Source organism: Acinonyx jubatus, chromosome C1, assembly GCF_027475565.1.
Source record: "Acinonyx jubatus isolate Ajub_Pintada_27869175 chromosome C1, VMU_Ajub_asm_v1.0, whole genome shotgun sequence".
NCBI classification, from domain to species: domain Eukaryota; kingdom Metazoa; phylum Chordata; class Mammalia; order Carnivora; family Felidae; genus Acinonyx; species Acinonyx jubatus.
The window spans coordinates 138160132-138177279 of record NC_069381.1 but is presented as its reverse complement, the minus strand read 5'-3'; the positions used below and the strand labels follow the sequence as shown (position 1 = coordinate 138177279).

Genomic DNA, 17148 nt, shown 5'->3' with positions numbered 1-17148 from the left:
GAGAGGATTTTCACAATAGCTATTTGTTCTAGGTATCTATGGCTACATATCAACTCTAAATTTAGAAGCTTAAAAGAACAAATAATTATCATGACTCAAATTTCTGTAGTTTGAATAGGCTCCAGTGGGTAATTCTTGCTTAGAGTCTCCCATGCATTATAGTCAGATATGACTAGAGTTGGAGGCATCTAAAAGCTAGACTTGGTTGGCCATCCACAATGGCTTTCTCATTCACAGGCCTGGCACCTTGGTGCTTGTTGGCCTTTCTCTCTCTCTCATAGCAGTCTCAGGATAGTCACATTTCTTACATGGTGGCTGGCTTCCAAGAGGCAAGAAACAAGCATGTAGGCCAGTTAAGAGCTATACCTGGAACTGGTACAGGGACATTACTGCCATATTCTATTGGTCAAAGCAGTCACAGAGCCCACTCAGATTCAAGGGACTCAAGAAATAAATTCCCTCTCCACACGAAAGAGTGTTCCCTTGATGGGGGAGGTCAGATTACAGAAGAGAATATGGGTTGGGAGATCTACCACACTGTTTATGATGTTTATACTATCTAGCTTCTCCTTCATTCCAGGGATCCTTGGTTTGTGAGCTTCCTAAAAAACGTGAATGGACAAAGGTTATAACCCTTTTGGAGGCTAAAGTCAAGCCTCAGCTCACCAAATCTCAGGAGGTTTTTGGGTTTTTTTTTAATGTTTATTGGCAGTGGGGGGGAGGGCAGAGGGGTAGAAAGAGAGGGAGACAGAGGATCCCAAGTGGGCTCTGCACTGATAGCAGAGACCTTAATGTGGGGCTTGAACCAATAAACCATGAGATCATGACCTGAGTCAAAGTCAGATGCTTAAGCAACTTAGCCACCCAGGTGCCCGTAAGGAGGTTTTTAATCATACAAATAGGTTCTCTGGGGGTTGTCATATCCACGAACAAAATTGTCAGTCCTTTGGCAAGATTAATTAAGAATAAAGTAGAGGGGCACCTGGGTGGCTCAGTCAGTTGAGTGTCCAACTCTTGGTTTCAGCTTAAGTCATAATCCTAGGGTTGTGGGATCAAGTCCTGGATGGGGCTCCACAGCCTGCTTAAGATCCTCTCTCTCATCTGTGAAAAGTGAAAGTTTGACTTCCTCCTTGCCAATTTGGATGCCTTTTATTTCTTTGTGTTGTCTGATTGCTGAGGCTAGGACTTCCAACACTATGTGCAATAACAGTAGTCAGAGTAAACATCCTTGTTGTGTTCCCGACCTTATGGGGAAAGCTTTCAGTTTACCCCATTGAGGATGATGTTAGCAGCAGGTCTTTCATATATGGCCTTTATGATCTTGAGGTATGATCCTTCTATCCCTACTCTCTTGAGGGTTTTTATCAAGAAAGGATGCTGTATTTCGTCAAATGCTTTTTCAGCATCTATTGAAAGGATCATGTGGTTATCCTTTCTTTTATTAATGTGATGTATCACATTGATTGATTTGTGGATATTGAACCAGCCCTGCATCCCAGGAATAAATCCCACTTGATCGTGGTGAATAATTCTTTTAATGTATTGTTGGCTACAGTTTGCTAGTATCTGTTGAGAATTTTTGTTTCCATGTTCATCAGGGAAATTGGTCTGTAGTTCTCCTTTTTAGTGGGGTCTCTGTCTGGTTTTGGAATTAAGATAATGCTGGCTTGTAAAATGAGTTTGGAAGTTTTCCTTCCATTTCTATTTTTTGGAACAGTTTCAAAAGAATAGGTGTTAATTAACTCTTTAAATGCTTGATAGAATTCCCCTGGAAAGCCATCCAGCCCTGGACGCTAGTTTGTTGGGAGATTTTTGATTACTGATTCAATTTCTTTACTGGTCTGCTCAAATTTTCTATTTCTTCCTGTTTCAGTTTTGGTAGTTTATATGTTTCTAGGAATTTTCCCATTTCTTCCAGATTGCCCAATTTGTTAGCATATAGTTGCTCATAATATTCCTTTAATATTGTTTGTGTTTCTCTCCTCTTTCATTCGTGATTTTATTTATTTGGGTCCTTTCTTTTTTCCTTTTGATCAATATGGATAGGGGTTTATCAATTTTGTTAATTCTTTCAAAGAACCAGTTCCTGGTTTCATTGATCTGTTCCACCGGTTGTTTTGTTTTGTTTGGTTTTGATGTCAATATCATTGATTTTTGCTGTAATCTTTATTATTTCCCTTCTCCTGCTGATTTTGGACTTTATTTGCTATTCTTTTTCCAGCTCTTTTGGTGTAAGGTTAGGTTGTGTATTTGAGACCTTTCTTCCTTCTTGAGGAAGGCTGGGATTGCTATATACTTCCCTCTTATGACTGCCTTTGCTGCATACCAGAGGTTTGGGGCTGTCATGTTTTCATTTTCAATGGCTTCCATGTACTTTTAAATTTCCTCTTTACTTTATTGGTTAACCTATTCATTATTTTAGAGGATTATCTTTAATCTCCAAGTATTCACGGTCTTCCCAAATTTTTTCTTGTGGTTGATTTCAAGTTTCATAGCATTGTGTTCTGAAAATATGCAAGGTGTGATCTCCATCTTTTTTGTATTTGTTGAGGGCTGATTTGTGACCCAGTATGTGATCTATTCTGGAGAATGTTCCATGTGCACTTGAGAAGAATGTGTATTCTGCTGCTTTAGGATGAAATGCTCTGAATATATCTGTTAAGTCCATCTGGTCCAGTGTGTCATTCAGAGCCACTGTTTCCTTGCTGATTTTCTGCTCTATGTGGAAAACCCAAAAGACTCCACCAAAAACCTGCTAGAACTGACACATGAATTAAGCAAAGTCACAGGATATAAAATCAATGTACAGAAGTCAGTTGCATTTCTATACCCCAACAATGAAGCAGCAGAAAGAGAAATCAAGGAATCAATCCCATTTACAATTGCACCAAAAATAAATAAATTATTATTAGGAATAAACCTAACCAAAGAGGTGAAAAATCTATACACTGAAAAGCTTATGAAAGAAATTGAGGAAGTCACAAAAAAAATGGAAAAACATTCCATGTTCATGGATTAGAAGAACAAATATTGTTAAAATGTCAATACTACCCAAAGCAGTCTATATATTCAATGCAGTCCCTATCAAAATGACATCAGCATTCTTCACAAAACTAAAACAAACAATTCTAAAATTTGTATGGAACCATAAAAGACCCTGAATAGCCAAAAAAATGTTGAACAACAAATCCAAAGCTAGAGGCATCACAACTCCAGACTTTAAGCTGTACTACAAAGCTGTAATCATCAAGACAGTATGGTACTGGCACAAAAACAGACACATAGATCAATGGAACAGAACAGAGAACCCAGTTACCAGAAATTGACCCACGAACATATGGCCAGCTAATCTTTGACAAAACAGGAAAAAATATCCAATGGAAAAAAGACAGTTTCTTCAACAAATGGTGTTGGGAAAACTGGACAGTGACATGCAGAATAATGAGCCTGGACCACTTTCTTGCACAATACACAAAAATAAACTCAAAATGGATAAAAGACCTAAACATAAGACAGGAAGCCATCAAAATCCCAGAGGAGAAAACAGGCAGCAACCTCTCTGACCCCTGTTGCAGCAACTTCTTACTTGACATGTCTCTGGAAGCAAGGGAATTAAAAGTTCATTAAAATGAACTACTGGGACCTCATGAAGATAAAAATCTTCTGCACAGGAAAGGAAACAATCAACAAAACTAAAAGGCAACTCATGGAATGAAAAAAGATATTTGCAAATGAAATACCAGATAAAGGGTTAGTATCCAAAATCTATAAAGAACTTATCAAACTCAACATCCAAAAACCAAATAATCCAGTGAAGAAATGGGCAGAAGACATGAATAGACACTTTCCCAAGAAGACATCCAGACGGCTAACAGACACATGAAAAGATGCTCAATTTCACTCATCATCGGGGAAATACAAATCAAAACCACAATGAGATACCACCTCATACCTGTCAGATTGGCTAAAACTAACAACTCAGACAACAACAGACGTTGGTGCAGAGAAAGAGGAACCTTTTTGCACCACTGATGGAAATGCAAACTGGTGCAGCCACTCTGGAAAACAGTATGGAGGTTCCTCAAAATATTAAAAATAGAACCATCCTATGATCCAGCAATTGCACTACTAGGTATTTATCCAAAGGATAAAGGAGTGCTGATTCATAGGGGCACAGGCACTCCAATGTTTACAGAAGCACTATCAACAATAGTTCAAGTATGGAAGGAGTCCAAATGTCCACCAACTGATGAATGGATAAAGAAGATGTGATGTATATATATACACAACGGAATATTACTAGGTGATCAAAAAGAATGAAATCTTGCCATTTGAAAAAATGTGGATGGAACTAGAGTGTACTATGCTAAGCGAAACAAGTCAGTCAGAGAAAGACAAATATCATATGATTTCACTCATATATGGAATACAAGATACAAAACAGATAAACAAAAGGGAAGAAAAAAATAATATAAAACCAGAGCAGGAGACAAACCATAAGAGACTCTTAAATACAGAGGAAAAACTGAGGGTTGCTGGTAGGGTGCTGGGTTGGGGGAAGGGCTAATGGGGTGACGGGCATTTATAAAGGAGGACACTTGTTGGGATGAGCACTGGGTGTTATATGTGAGTGATGAATCACTAAATTCTATTCCTGAAATTATTATTACACTACATGTTAACTAACTTGGATTTAAATTTTTAAAGATAATTGTTTTAAAAAAAGATTCTCTCTCCTCTCCCTCTGCCCCTCTCCCCTGCTCATGTGATCTCTCTTTCCCTCTAAAATAAATATATAAATAAATAAAAGAGAAAAGATACATCAATGTCAGGAATAAAAGAAGGAGGATAATAACAGATAAAGATGTTTCAAATTGCAAAGTGAAGGTATGAAAATTTTTCTCTTAAAAAAATTGAAAATTCAGACAAACTAGAAAATTGACTAGAAAACTATAACTTACTACTGCTAGCTCAGTAATAAATAGAGAAACTTAACAGCCTTATAACCATTTAACAGGTATAATCAGTAATTAAAAATCTCCACTACTATCTCCCCTAAAAGCTTGCTCTAGTAGTTTTATAGACAAGTTCTACCACAACTTCAAGTAATATGTAATTTTAATATTATGCAAACTATTCCAAAAAATAAGGGGAAAAAGGCAAAGTTCCCAGCTCATTCCATATAGCTAAAAATCTTGATACCAGCAATGTATATAAGATAATTCAAGAAAGTAAAATTATATACAAATATTTTTTAATATAAATGTAAAACCTCTGAATGTAATATTAGAAAACAATACCAGCAATGTCATAAAAATTAAAATATCATGACTAAATACTGTTCCAGGAATACATGGATTAATAAACTTTAGAAATTGTACTAATGTAACTTTCCACGTTAACAGATTAAAAGAGAAAAACCAAACTCTTGAAAGGTTCAGAAAAATACTCAATGAGACCTAACAAATCTATAGCAAGCAAGAAATAGAGGAAGCTTCTTCAATCTGATAAGGTATACTTATTGCAAGCCAGCAACAAACACACACTTAATAGCGCACTGCCTTTATAATTAGGAAATAGCCAGGGATTCTGTCACCATCCCTCCTTCAAATTGAACTGGGTACCTTTGCCAATACAATAAGAGAAGAAAAAAATAAAATATATAAAATTGCAATGGAAGAAAAAATACTGTTACTATTCACAGAATATATAATTGTCAGCATAGCAGAGAATACACATAATTAAATTGATAACAAAGTTTAGCAAAGCAATGAGATAGCTGTAAGATCAATATATGAAATTCTCCATAATCATACAGAATTTAAAATGTGCATAATGTATAACCTAGGACTTCAACTTCTAAGTAACTCCCCTAGAAAATGTTCCACAAATATGAACAAGGGATACTTAAAGAATATTCAAAGTTCTGTCTATCAGTAGGGGAACAGGTCAACTACGACATGCATAGAATGGAATACTACACAGCAATTAAAATGAATGAACTACACATCTACATGAATACATCTCAAAACACTTTGTTGCATGAGAAAAGCAAGTTAAAAAAGAGCAGGGGTATGACCTTGGGCATGTTAATTAACTTCTTTGTGACTTAATTTCCTTATTTGTAAAATTAATAGTAGCACCTGCCTTCTAAGGTTAATATGTACAATATGCTTTAGAGTAGTGCCTGACAGTAAATGTTTAATAAGTGTTCACTGTTATGAAATGATGATGATGACAATGATGATGACAATAACATTTATATACTTTGTAAATATAGAACAATTCTAAATGTTGTTTATGTAAATATGTAAACATAAACAACTATACATATTGTTTATGGATGATATACATGAAAATTGCAAAATGGAAATTTCACAATAATAATTAATTCTAGAAAAGGGAGGAAGGAGAAATAAATAGAGTATGTATCTATATAGGTCTGTAATATTTTATTTTTGGTTTTGGTTTATTTTTCTTCCAAGTTTTTATTTAAATTCCAGTTAGTTAACATACAGTGTAATGTTACTTGCAGGTGTAGGATTTAGTGATTCATCACTTACATACAATACCCAGTGCTCATCATAAGTGCCCTCCTTAATACCCATCACCCATTTAACCCATCCCTCTTCCCACCTACCTCCCTCCCTATTTATTTTTTAATAAGAGATCTGAAGTCAATATAGCAAAAAGTTAAGATATTTAAGTCTCAGTGGTGGATGTGTGTTGTTTGGTTATATCATTTTCTGTATTTTTATATATTTGAAATATTTCATAAAAAAATCAAAGGCAAGTAATAAATAAGATACTTCAAGATGTTAACAGTAATATGTCTGGGTTGTTGGATGGTGAATGTTTTTTGTTTGCTTGAATAGTTTTTCTTAATTTTCCAAATGTTCTAAATGAGAATGCATTTCTTTTATAATTAGACCCAAAGAAAAAGAGTTTTTTTAAAGCAAAGATAAAAATCCTTTTAATACTGAAGTCACCAGAGATCTGTTTCAACTAGTTTAATCTTCACTTAGATGTCCTCTAATACAGACCAAATCTCTATATATTAAAAACTGCGTGACTTTAATAGCATATTTGATTTACTACATCAAAATGTATACTTTACAAAATAAATATCCTTCTTTTGCCTTTAGTCCTTAAAGTTATAATTCACAAATAATTTATGGATGTTTGTCACCATCTTTATTATCATGATATGTCATTCCCTATAAATTTCACATTCCTGACAAAATGGTGGAAAGGGTACAGAAGATCTCTGAATGTATTTCTTAGAAAACTCACATTAATGACAACACTATAGATCTTCCCTAACCTCCTCAACTTGCTGTTTCATGTCTAAAAGCCCATCTAATCTAAAAATACAACTGATCTGCAGAGACCTTATAATTTATCTTTTTCCATGATTACAATTTCTAATCTAACCAGCAGCAGTTCAAATTGAACTCTGATCCAAATGATCAATAGCCACGTGTGACCCATTAGATGTGCGAATATTAAATCGTTTTTGGATAAGCGCTGTCCAAATGAAAAGCATATAATTACCATCTATTAACATATATGGAAGCCAATAACACAAAAATGCATAATGTGTAACACACAACCTATCAGAATTCCCTTCAATGACTATGTTAAGGTTAGATCTTATATTTTACATATGGATTAATACCAAATTATGATTTATGCCTTCAAGTGTTTATTATTAATAATATTGACCTAGGCTACACAATGGGTAAATTTGTAAATAAAATAAATTTAATTTCTTATTCCATCCTTTTTTGTATGTGTGTGCTTCCTTAACATAAAAGTTTCACTACCTACTGTAGGAAGTAGCCATGGCCAATAAATAAAAGGATAATTAAAGTAGTTTGGTAAGAAAATAATTCCAACATATAGCTTACTTTTCATTTTTTCCCTGCAAAGAAAAAGCTTATACAGTTGTAGAAGTATATAATTATATAAAGAATAGAACTTACAGAAAAATGAGTCCAATCATCTGCCCTCAGTGTCAGAAAGAATAGCAATGAAGTTCTCTAAACATCCTATATTTAACAATGCAGTCTTTGGAAATTTTTCTTTATGAAAACCTAAACACCTAGGTTTACCTAGACAAGTAACTTTTATGGTCTATTTCCCAGTCTCCTTTGCGGCTAGTTCAAGGCTTTGTGACTGCACCCAGGACAATTGGATATAAGATAATGGTAGCCTACTTCCAAATCTCTTTTTCAAAACATCTAATGGATCTTCTAGGCATCTCACTGATGGGATGAGATCACATGGTCCAAATGCTGTAGCTGTAAGATGCAAGAGTTATCACCCAGCTACATGGACTTTGCACAAGCCAAAAATAAATTTTTATTATAGTAAGCCTCTCAAGTTTCTGTGTGTGCCTGTGACTACATCATAGCCTACCCTATTCAGGTTCATTTCAGGTATGAGCATAATGAGAAAAATTTTCCAACAGTCACTCCCACTTCCATCCCTTCCTCACCTCCCTGGCTTAGGCCCTGCTTCTCATCCAACAGTGCTTAATTCAGGGTCAGCAGCCTGTCCTCCTGGTCCCTAGATTTCTTTTTCTCCAACCCCACTTACAGATTTAGCCCCTAGACCTCCCTCATTTGTATTTTAATTCTCAAACCCCATTATCTCTCTTGTTCTTAAATTTTAATTCTCAAACCCCATTATCTCTCTTGTTCCAAAAATAGGTTTGAACAAGCTGCTCTTTACATGTCTGTGCATCTTTGCATGGAAGGGATAATTCCCTCTTCCCGTGCTCTGGATATACAGAAGCCATCTTATGGGACAAATTATGTGTCTGTTTTTAAACAAGGCAGGACCAGAGGGGCAGAGAAGTCAGGTCTTCTACTTCAGGAGATTTCAGTCTTATTGAAAAAAAAGCATATGAAGCTCTTTTTTCTGGTCTTTTTGGGGCAGGGCTAAGACTCTTATCTAAAGTCACTGTCTTTGCTTCTCCTATGATTGTTTCAGTGGTGAAGGTATTTCCAACAAAGCCTATTAAAAACATAGGGGAATCTACATAACTCACCCTCCAGTCCCAGTTTTAGTGCTTTAACCTTCTGAGTGATTGCTCGAAGAGATCTCCCCATTTCTTTTGCATCAGGACTCCTTTCACTAACCTTTCACTAAGTGATCATTTGATGAGATTTCCCCCACTTTCTCTGCAAGAAGACTCCACTTTTTCCCCCCTATCTTTTTACACAGGAACCATTTCAACAAACCTGCCATATAGAGCTAAAGTCTTTCAAGCAAGATAAAGATTAGCCTGACCTTTCTTACATCAATTAATCAATATGGTTACACCACAGATTTACCTTTTAACCTTGGTGTTTCCACAGTGCAATATTAAAGCACGATTTGTGAGGTTGCTCCGTTTTATATATGGTTAAGAACAACCCTCTGTCTATGTGCTTTGATAAAGTGTCAGCATCACGCAACACAGGAGCAAAAGGAGGCTTTTATTGTCTTCATCAAAAACGGCTCTGTAAATCTAAGATTGAAGCAGCAATACCAGCAAAGCCGGCTGACTGAAATTAACTGCTGGGCTCTGTTTGCAGATTCACGCTGTTGGAAAGGCCGTTGTTTGGGAATGCATTGAAGGGTTGAATCATTTGATCTGAATTTCAGATACGAATGTGTCATCGTTGCCAGTGTCAATAACCTCTTCTCCATTGTTGAAGCTTATCCCCAAGACAAACAAGAAGGGTTTGCTCTACCCTATCCTGAACCGCCAATTGCCACTCTCCTTTCTGCCTTAATCTGTATCACAGGTGAAAAATTTAGAGAAGGCAAAAATGCTGGCATATCTCTGAATACTGGTCAAGTCCCTTCACTGAATCCATTTAATGGCAGAAAAAACTACAGTTAAGTCCTCCACAGGGTCTTTATAGATAGAAAGATTTCCCCACCAAACCACAATGTGTTTAAACCATTTATCTCAGAAAAGAATTACAGAATCTCTTTTTGAAAACGTTGTCCGGCCCTTATGCTTCACAAACGAGGAAACCGAGCCCCAGAAAATGACAGGTTCAGACCCAATATCTATAGATACTTAGTGGTAGACTTACCTTAGAAATCAGTCCAGTTTCTCCCCCGAATGCCTCGCTGAGACATTAGTTCTTAAGAATGCATTTAATTCTGTGATGATACTTGCAAACTTACCACTTCCTCAGAAGCCAGTAAAACTTCATGTTGAGGCTGGACATTTTCTTGGGGTTTGCTTGGCAGTGCTCCATTTTTACCAGTCCATCTAGATGTACCATCTTGAATCAGAAGAAAATTCACATTACAGCTCTGCCACTTACTAGTTGTGTGACCTCTGCCTTATCACTATCTTAAAAAAAATAAATAACCACCTCATGGGGCTCTTTGGAAGGTTGAAAAAATTAATTCACATAAAGCACTTAAAAACAGTATCTGGCACATAATAAGTATCATATAAATGTTAGCTCTTATTGCTTCCATTCTTAGATTCTTCGGTGAATCTGGGGCATCACTATAGATTTATGATATTTTTTCCTTCATGAATCCTAAGTGTTTTATAATTCTTGACTCTTTTACTCTTAAAAACTGAGAACAAACTGAGGGTTGATGGGGGTTGGGAGGGAGGGGAGGGTGGGTGATGGGTATGGAGAAGGGCACCTTTTGGGATGAGCACTGGGTGTTGTATGGAAACCAATTTGACAATAAATTTCATATATTGAAAAAAATAAAAATAAAAATAAAAATAATAAAAAAATATTTTCAGCCTATTGAGAGTCACACAATAAAATATACATAGGGTTGTTTTTTGCAAGTGTATGTTGTCATAAAAAAATATCAAACAACAGTTCACATTAAATGAGATCCTACCGGGGATATTCAGAGTTTTCCCCAACAGTAGCCATGATTTGCTCCTTTTTAAAAAGATCTTTTGTTTTTATTTGTTCTACTGAATATGTATAAATTAAATCTAGTGCTTTGCATGTAAAAAAAAAATAATTCTTGACTCTTTTACAGTGAATATATTGTAGAGTTCCTCAAGTTCATTTTGAACATTCACACAGGAGGCATTTGGAAGAGGTGCCATTTTTTTTTGTGTATTGAAAACAAAAACAAACCACCAACACCCATCATTGCACTCACATTCTGCTTCTTTTTGGGTGATTTACAAAGACTTAAGCTATCTCACTCCCAGAACATGCTGCCAGAAGTTGTTGAATGAATTTCACTTCACGGTCAACCTTTAAAGTATGAAAAGCACCACAGAATGCCAAGATCAAGTTCCCTGTGATCAGTGCACGAAGTGAACTTTACTATGGATTCTGTGATGTTCCCAAAGGCAATTTAATCATCCCCTTTAATAACACAGCAATACCTTTCTCTGGAAACTGATTTGACCGATCATTAAAGTATGTCTGGTTTAGTCAAGGAACACTCTTAGATAATGTGACATCGCAGGCTCTAATCACAGATTTGACTATCTTTGTTTTTCTTACATTTAACTAAATGAAACTTCTTATTTTAAGGGGGTCTTTTTAAACATTATGTGCCACCACTTAATAAGGTACTGTTGATTCAAATATAAATTCATTTTTGATACGAAATTTGAAATTATATGATAGTTTAAATAATATAGAGGAAGGGTAAAATTATGTGGAAAATCAGATGGAGCCAAACATAGTTTAGACTTGCTCAGTTTCCAAACTGAGGATAATTGTTTAAGGAATTAGCAGATCCTAAAGATATTATCTTCTTAGTGATGCCTGGATGCCATTATTTTTCAGCAACTAGTGGGATGTGTGTGTGTGTGTGTGTGCGTGTGTGTGTGTGTGTGTGTGTGTGTGTTTGCGTGTAAATGGTGTAACCCAGACTCCATAGCATAAATAATCAATTTTCCAAACTGGTCTAAAGTATATGAGAAGACAATACAATATGAAACCAGTGCTTTTCTTTATAGGAAAATATGGTAAGAATTTTACTCAAAACAAAGCAATGCTGTATATTGTTTAGGGAGTTTGTTTCTGTTTTTGCTTTTTTAAATAGGGACATGCACTCAAAAAAGATAAGGCTACCAATTCTGTTCAATTTCCCACAACAAATCTATCAGACATATTTTTGCATAGTTTTCTCACTGAGGCCCAAGGAGACGTTGGCATTACAACCTGACTACTCTGGCACTGATCACAGAGGGAGAAATACTGAATGAGAATGAAGTTCAAGCTAGACACAAAAGTTAGGTGACAGCAAGGCTTAGCTGCCATAACGTTTTCCTTTCCTCTGTTTTGAGAATCTACCTAGAGGACTGTTTGTCATTCCCAGTTAGGACTAGGTTATCTTAGCAGATGTGTTCTGAAAACAATGAGCTTGAGGTTTAAAAATAAAATTCAAGGATGATCTTAATAAGGTTACATAATGTTAATCCATGGGTTTCTGCCAACCAGTGTCTCAAATGCCTCTTTGGGGATTTATTCTGTTTTAGAAGAATGGAGAATATAAATATTTAAGTATGTGGAGACTTTTGTCATTGACCTAAGGAAGTTTACATTCTGTTTAGATAGTATTCTTAGAAATGTTACTATTTTATAGAATGGATAGACACAGGAATGCAAAGAAAAGCAATAAAGTCACTTTTTTAGGGGTATAATGGAGTTCTCAAAGATTAAAAGGCATGATAACCTTTAGTGTAGGAATGTGAAAACGGGCATTTTCATACACTGCTAGAGGGAATGTAAACTGCTCCTTTCTTTAAGGGAGGGAATTTGACAATATACATTAAGAACCAGAGAATGTATAAACACTAACTCATATGTTTTACTCTTAGGGAATTATCCTAAGGATATAATTGGCCAAAGGCACAAAGGTATATATGCAAGAGTCAATAGTTCATGAAAGTAAAAATTCAGAAACAATGTAAATATCCAATAATAAGGATTATTTTAATCAGGTACCTATGCCGCTGATAGAAATGATTATGTAGACATACATTTACCAATTTGGAAAGACATTTTTGAGTGATAATTAATTAAAAATAGCACATTATAAACCAAACTTTAATCAGAAGGAAAAAACAGTACATGGATAGGGATGAATTGAAGTTATGCACCAAAATGTTACCTGTGATTGTCTTTGAACATTGAACATTCAGGAAATCTATATTTATTTATATTTCTTAATGCTTTCATAATTAATATATATTAATTGAGTATACATTTTTTAATTAAAACGGGATATATTTTTGAAGGGAATTGATGGCATTTGGAGATATAATGATGTCATCACATTTACTTTAATTTAGCGAAACGAAAATACTGTTTCATTCCATCTGATTTGTACATCATTGTTATGAAGTTTTTAAAACAAAGTCTCTACCGTGAAGAAGATGTAACTGCAGAGAAGAGGAAAGGGGGATGGAGAGAAGAGAGAAAGAGGGAATGATTTAATTTAATGCAATGGGGCTTTGCAGCCTTGAAACTGTCAAGTCTAAGTTGAACTCCTGGCTATTATTCTTGGGTTTGTTTAAACTTGTAAGAAGCACTTTACTCCCTTAAGTTTCAAGATCTTTATCTATCAATTGAAAGTCATAATATTATTCACAGGATTGTTACGAGATTAAGTAAGAGACATAAGTCAAAGGTATGCAATAAATGCCTACAGCGAACAGGTAACATGTACTAGACACAGAACTAGACGCTTTGTGTACATTACCACATTTGATTGTCACAACAACCCTATCACACAGACATCTTATCTGCATTTTTCAGGTGAGAATATAGATTTACAGAAAATTTAAATAACTTGCTCAAAGCCAGAGGGCTGGAAAGCAGCAGGTGGGGACTAGCATGAAACTGTCCAAAATGAATGCTCCATATTAGATAGTGACAAACCAAGTCTTCAGTTCCTCCATGTCTCCCTCTTTTCTTCCCTCCACAAAAGGGAAAAGCAGGTCACTTAAACTCAAATTGTTTTCTGAAAAATGTTGACTTGTTCAAAGCCTCCATCAAACTCATTTCACTCTACAAACTAGTCTTGAAAACAGTCAGGTCCAGAGGAAAGATAGCTGAAAGACTATATATGCTACTTCCTATATATTCTGACATAAATGTCCCCCTCTAAAAATGCATTTTTCTGTATTGTTTTTCATTGCAAATTTAATCTGATCCTAATACCCACACACCTACTATAATTCTCGACAAAAGTCTCTAATACCATCAAAAAGGATAACTTTCTGATTTTTCTTGTGTTTTCTTTTTTAACTCAACCTGTACTGTATTATAATAGGATATTTTTTATCTCAAATCTGTTTGGAAATAATGATACTTCGAGAATATAGAACTCTTAACTCCAAAATAGCATGACTTAAAAATAACAAACTTGATTCAGACCCCAAATATTCTGTCTGTAGTCTATCATTTTTTCTTTCTTTATAAATGGTATATAAATATGTGTAAGCTTAATCATAATTCAGTCTTTCAAAGGGGTTATTATACATCAGACCAATGACCAAGAACAACCACAACCAGGATATACCATGAAATATGACTGTGACACTACTGTGATGGTACATTCAGATAAAAGCCACTGCATTAGAATTATAAGAATTCACCAGGTTAACATGGTGCCATCAAACAACTCTTCCCACCTAGAAAACCCACCATCACATGAACCACAGAAATGTGTGTTGTTAGTAAAAAGATCAATTAAGGGGCACCCGGGTGGCTCAGTTGGTTAAGCGGCCGACTTCAGCTCAGATCATGATTTCGCTGTCCGTGAGTTCGAGCCCCGCATCGGGCTCTGTGCTGACAGCTCAGAGCCTGAAGCCTGTTTCAGATTCTGTGTCTCCCTCTCTCTGACCCTCCCCCATTCATGCTCTGTCTCTCTCTGTCTCAAAAATAAATAAACGTTAAAAAACATGTTTTTTTAAATAAAAAAAAGATCAATTAAAATCCTTTTAGGACACTGTGCATTAGGTGTTTCTGATATTTAAGCTTCTGGAGAAATGCATTCCATTCTTTTCCAATTACTTTACTTACACTCTTCATGCCACCTATAAGCCTTGTGCAACAACCCCTTACAATTTCTGCTTGTCAAAATCACCACTCATCCTCTTTGCACATGGCATTTCTTTCATGGAGAGCTTGTGGTGAGCTATTGCCTAGTGAACCAGATTTCTTCCTCCTCTGCACTTCAGTGTAGCAGCTTTTATCTCTTATGTCACTTGTCATATTCTACAGGTCCACCCTATGGGTCCACCATCCCTTAGCCAGAAATTTGGGGACTTTAGAAAAGTAACATCATAACATCAACTGTGAATTAGACAGCACTTCCAGCAGTGAGGTGCTTAGTATTTGACAAATGACCATATTAATAACATGATCTTACTTGTATCCTTAGAAGGTTGTGTTTTCACTTGAGGAAAGAATCTATACACAAAGAATTAAAGAGAAAAGCTTTCTTTACCCCAAAGCCAAAATCTCCCAGGTGAAGAGAAAGGCTTCTTCAGAGAAACTTCGTTGTGCTCAGAGGCTTGCTATCTGGAGTCAATCATTTCTTCCAAACTAATCACTTGAGAAGAGATTGTCTAAGTTGAGAATCAGGGGGCTATGAAATCCCTTAGATCATACAGCTTCACACAACAAAATAAACATGAGGCAAAGAGTTCTGTAAGTACCTAGACTAAGTCTTGCAACAACTGACAAGTCACTAATAATAGATCTTTTGTTCCATTTGCAAGCAGTCAAAAATAATGAATAACAGAATGCTATGCCAAGTCAACTAACAGGAAGTTCACGTGAGATCATTTAAAAGGAGAAAATGATGCTTGAAAAGGTCCCTGATGAGATTTGGCTTTTTCCTAAGAGACTCTAGATAGCGTTCTGCTGCAGCATTTTAAAAACCACTTTCCAAAATTGGGCACCCTCATTATCATTCATTACATCTGCACTCTCCACTTAGGTTGTTTTGAAAATGAATGGCACCCCAGTTGTATTTTTACATTAAATGTGCCTTCTCTCACATTTGATCTCTCCTTTTGTGACAGTCATTTCATTTCATAGCAATTATATTTCTTTGTCTCTGTTTTAGTGAATGTGTAGTTTTCAAATTATGCAGGGACAGCCACTTTATGTGTTGTGGATAGAGAGAAACTGAGAGGCTGACTGCAGGGTCCAGCTTCACTAGTCCCCTCAAGTAGTACCAAAGTAAATAAATTAGCACAGGGGCTTTGAGTTGGGTCATTTCCATCCAGGGTAAAATAGAGACACTGGAGAGTAAAGCCTGACATTGTTTTTCTTTACATTCTGGTTGTTTTTTTTTTTTTTAATTGAGTGAGATTATGTTGCAGACAGATTAATTTTGCCAGAGCCAGAAGGAGTGAGGTTATTCTATATGTGCTTGGGTACAATGTGACCTCCGGACAGGATATGGCAGTGCCTAAGAGTCAATTTCAGAGGTCTAGAACTAGACAGGAATTGCTTTTTAAACACTATTCTCCAAAGAGACATAACTGTGACTAAAACATCCAATTTGTAGTAATGTGGGGCTATCTTGGGGTTTCAAGATAAACCCCAGCTTTATCTATAACCAGCTTTACCCTGGGGCACAAACTATCGTAGGCCTATGTCATTTGCTCATGTAGAGCAAGAATTCATAGAAGAAAGGGGAAAATACATACAGAAGTGTTGTATGTATATTTCATATCCATTCGAATATGTTATATTATGTTAAATATAAATAAAAAATGTATTACAATAATGTACTATAATACTCTATAATCATAGTCAATAATGATGTTAATATATTTAGTAAACAAATACGGATACAAACAATTTGGATTGTGCTGTTATGCAAGTTTGTTATCATTTATACCATAACTCATTCTAAAATATGAACTACAGTGGAATTCTCACCTACTTATGTCACCTAGTAACAAAAATCCAACAACATAAAAAACACACAAAGAAAACAAACTGGAATTATTAATATATGTGGACAATTCATCTATTTGTGTTAGCAGTCTCTGAGGGAGTTGCTATGTCCTATAACATAGCACAGCAGTTGATTCATAAGTAATCAAGAAAATTTTAAATTATCCACCTTATATAAACACAACCAAGAAGTCAAAAGACTGGTCTAATACAGCCT

General features: G+C 35.6%; 1 long non-coding RNA gene across 1 annotated transcript in view; it reads right to left on the bottom strand.

Annotated features, from left to right (window-relative positions):
* Positions 1-17148, bottom strand: part of LOC128314031 (uncharacterized) — a 215043-nt gene that overhangs the window by 139425 nt on the left and 58470 nt on the right. The window contains exon 3 of the long non-coding RNA XR_008295340.1: positions 10189-10289. This is a non-coding gene — a long non-coding RNA (uncharacterized LOC128314031). The remainder of the gene's footprint in view (positions 1-10188; positions 10290-17148) is intronic.